Consider the following 4,355-nt stretch of genomic DNA (forward strand, 5'->3'; position numbering starts at 1 on the left):
ATGGTGTGGGTCAGGTGCACCATAGCCCTCAATGTAACATCTTTGCTTTTCAACACTTTTTTGCAGAAGATTTACCCAATGCAGTATATTGTTTGATTTCTTGATTGCTTCCCTCCTTCCCTGGGAGGAGCTCTGGTAGTGTAGTGCCTAAGCCACTTGACTGCTAACCAGAAGGCTGGCAGTTCAAACCCACTGGCCACTCCTTGGAAGGAAGATGGGGCAATCTACTTCTGTAGTGATACTGCCTCGGAAACCCAAGGAGGGGTCGCTATGAGTCAGGTCCAACTCAACGGCACATAACAACAACAACAGCTTCCCTGGATATTAATTGTGGATCCAAGTAAATTGAAATCCTTGACAACTTCAATCTTTCCTCCATTTATCGTGATGTTGCTTATTGGGCCAGTTGTGAGGACTTTTGTTTTCTTTATGTTGAGTGTAATCCATCCTGAAGGCTGTAGTCTTTGATCTTCATTCATAAGTGCTTCAAGTCCTCTTTGCTTTCAGCAAGCAATGTTGTATCATTTGCATATTGCAGGTTGTTAATGAGTCTTCCTCCAATCCTGATGCCACATTCTTCTTCATATAATCTGGCTTCTTGGATTATTTGCTCAGGACACAGATTGAATAAGTTTGGAAAAAGGGTACAACCCTGATACACTCCTATGATTTTAAACCACACAGAATCCCCTTGTTCTGTTCAAAGGACTGCCTTTTGGTCTATGTACACATTCCATAAGAGCACAATGAAGTGTTCTGGAATTTCCATTCCTCCAAATGTTACCCATAATTTGTTAAGAGCCACAAAGAGAAATGCTTTTTGCATACTCAGTAAAACACAGGTAAACATCTTTCTGGTATTCTCTGCTTTCAGTCAGATCCATCTGACATCAGCAATGATATCTTCACTCTACAACCTCTTATGAATCCAGCTTGAATTTCTGGTGGCTCCCTGTCAATGTACTGCTGCGACCGTTTTTGAATTATCTTTAGCAAATTTGAGTTGCATATGATATTAATGATATTACATGATGATTTCCATGTTCTGTTGGATCACCTTTCTTTGGAATGGGCACAATTATAGATCTCTTCCAGTTAGTTGGCCAGGTAAATTCTTCCAAATGTTTTGGCATAGATGAATGAGCACTTCTAGCATTGCATCAATGTGTTGAAACATCTCAGTTGGTGTTCTGTCAGTTCCTGGAGACTTGTTTTTGCTAGTGCCTTCAGTGCACTTGGACTCCTTCCTTCAATACCATCAGTTCTTGTTATGTACCTTCTGAAATGGTTGAACATTTCAGGACCAGTTCTTTTTGGTAAAGACTCTGTGTATTCTTTCCATCTTCTTTTTATGCTTCCTGCATCATTCAATATTTTGCCATACAGTCCTTCAATATTGCAACTCAAGTCTTGAATTTTTATCTTCAGTTCTTCAAGCTTCAGAAATGCCAAGCATGGTCTTCCCTTTTAGTTTTCTAACTCCAGATCTTTGCACATTTCATTATAATACTTTGTTTTGTCTTCCCAAGCCACCCTTTAAATTCTGTTCAGCTCTTTTACTTCATTATTTCTTCCATTTGTTTTAGCTACTCTGAGTGAAGAGCAAGTTTCAGAGTATCTTCTGACATCCATTTTCATCTTTTCTTTCTTCTCTATTGTTTTAATGACCTTTTGCTTTCTCCATGAATAACGTCCTTGATGTCATCCCACAGCTTCTCTGGTCATTAGTGTTCATTGTGTCAAATCTATTCTTGAGATGGTCTCTAAATTTAGGTGGGATATACTCAAGATTATACCCTGGACTTCCAGTAAGATGGAGGAATAGGCAGACAAGCGACACAGACCCTCTTCAACAAAGAAAAGAAAAACCAATTGATAGAGATATAGAAGATAATCCTGAAGCCCTGAGCTTTGAAAGGAACTATACAGAAGTGGATTAGGCACGAACTAGTGGAAAACCTGAACGAAAACAGTGAGTACAGAGACGCTCTGAGCTGAGGACTGTCAGCTACTCTGATGGGACCAATAGTCTGAATATTTCCAAGTGGTGTTCGGACCTGAGAATTGACCTAAAGATCAACCCTGATCAGCAACTGCACTGGTGGCCTATGACTAGGAAAGGAAACAGCAAGGAGGGAGACAACCTGAGCTGTTGACTTTCCAGTGTCCAGAGGGTGCACCCATTTTGATTGTTTACACATGGCAGCCATTTTGGATATTTAAAGTGACTGAGGGTGCAGCCATTTTGAATTTTTACAAGCAGCAGCCATGTTGGATAGTTAAAGTGACTGAGGGCACAGCCATTTTGAATCTTTACAAGTGGCAACCATTTTGGATTTTAAAGTGATAGCATTCTCATTTGAATCCCAGAGACCTAAGAATAGGTTCTGTTTGCCAAGGTCAGTAGGGACATAGCAGAGGCTGACAACAGGAAAGAGACAGGTGGTGAGTGTATAAGTGCTATCAACTAGCAAATAGAGGAGCACAATACCCAGCTTGTGTAAATAACATACAAACAAAGAAAATGAAAATCGTGGGCAAGTCACTCCAACATACAACCACCAATTAAATATAAAAATAAAAATGTCACAATGCCTCAGAGACAACAGAGCATCACAGTCCACACAAAAAGGCAAGATAAAGCAGGAGAAACAGGGGACCAGGATACAGACTCAAAACACATCCCTGAGGAAGATGCAGCATTAGAACTCCCTGATAAAGAACTCAAAAGAATTATATTTAGGTATCTTCAAAGGATTGAGAGACAGATCAAGGAAAACACAGACAAAAGCCTAGAAGAATTTCAGAAGAAAATACAAGAACAAAATGACAAAATAAATGAAAAATTAGAAATGATACAAAATCTACACATAAAAATCCAGAAGATTAATACTAAATTGTCAGAAATAGGTAAGACATTGAATGGGAAAAGGAACAGAATTGAATCAATGGCAGACAGAATTAGGGAGATTGAAGGCAAATACCTGAACACTTCTTTGGAAAGGGATCAATCAGAAAAAAGATCAAAACAAAATGAAGAAAGCCTAAGATTCATGTGGGATACCATCAAAAGGAATAACCTGCATGTCAATGGAATTCCAGAACAGGAAGAGACAAATAAAACCAGAGAAAATTGTTGAAGATTTGTTAGAAGAGAATTTTCCTGGTATGATGAAAGATGAGAATATATCCATTCAGGAAGTCCAATGAACCCCAAACAGGAGAGTCCCCAAAAGAAAATCACCCACACATATCATCAAACTCAACAAAACCAAAGACAAAGAAAGAATCATGAGAGCAGCATGGGAAAAACGAAGTTACCTACAAGGGACTACCAATAAGACTAAGCTCAAATTTCTCGAGAGAAACCATGCAAGTGAGAACACAATGGGATGGTATATATAAAACCCTGAAAGAAAAATTTCCAACCAAGAATTACGTACCCAGCAAAAATGTCCCTCAAATATGATGGTGAAATTAGGACATTTCCAGATAAGCAGAAATTAAGGGAATTTGTTAAAACCAGACCAACCTTACAAGAGATGCTAAAGGGAGCCCTTTGGACAGAGAAGCAACAACAGCCAACAACGACTGACCATTAACACACATGATGATATAACCTAGAAACCAACCCAGCTATGAAAGTATCCAAAAGTAAATAAGCCTACAAGATTGTAAACAGGGAACCAGAGACATCAATTGATAAACGAGGACAGCTACAAACCAAAAAGAGGGAAAAAACTGTGTCATTACAGAACTTCTAGATGGTAGGGAAGTCAAGACAACTACCAGATAGAACAGACTGTTCTAAACTTGGGAAGAAAACTATAAATCACAGGGTAACCTCAAAGAAAAATGATAAACCTTCACTTCACATCAAAATAGAGGACCAGCATAAAAATTCAGCAAATACTAAAACAATATCAATGAAGGAAGTGATAACGATTCATAAACAAAACGAGCTCAGAATAAAAAATTATATGGAACAAAGAAATCGGCACCACGAGAAAGCACATGACAAAAATGACAGCAACAAATTCATATTTGCCAATAATTACATATCTGGCAAGGGGCTTATCTCTAAGATTTATAGCAGAAGAGTGGATGACTAAACTATGGTACATACATACGCATAATGGAATGCTATGTAGCACTAAAGAATAATGTAGAATCTGCAAAACACAGCATAATATGGATGAACCTGGAGGACATTACACTAAGTGACGTGAGTCAATCACAGGACAAATATAGTATTAGTTCATTGTTGTGGAGGGTCAAGGAAAGGTTTATATATGGAGGGAAACTTTGTTGGTTGCCAGGGGTGGGAGGGGAGGAAAGAGAACACTTCAAAAAAA

Source organism: Orycteropus afer, unplaced genomic scaffold, assembly GCF_000298275.1.
Source record: "Orycteropus afer afer isolate SDZICR_OR568_19922 unplaced genomic scaffold, OryAfe1.0 scaffold00028, whole genome shotgun sequence".
Lineage (NCBI taxonomy): Eukaryota > Metazoa > Chordata > Mammalia > Tubulidentata > Orycteropodidae > Orycteropus > Orycteropus afer.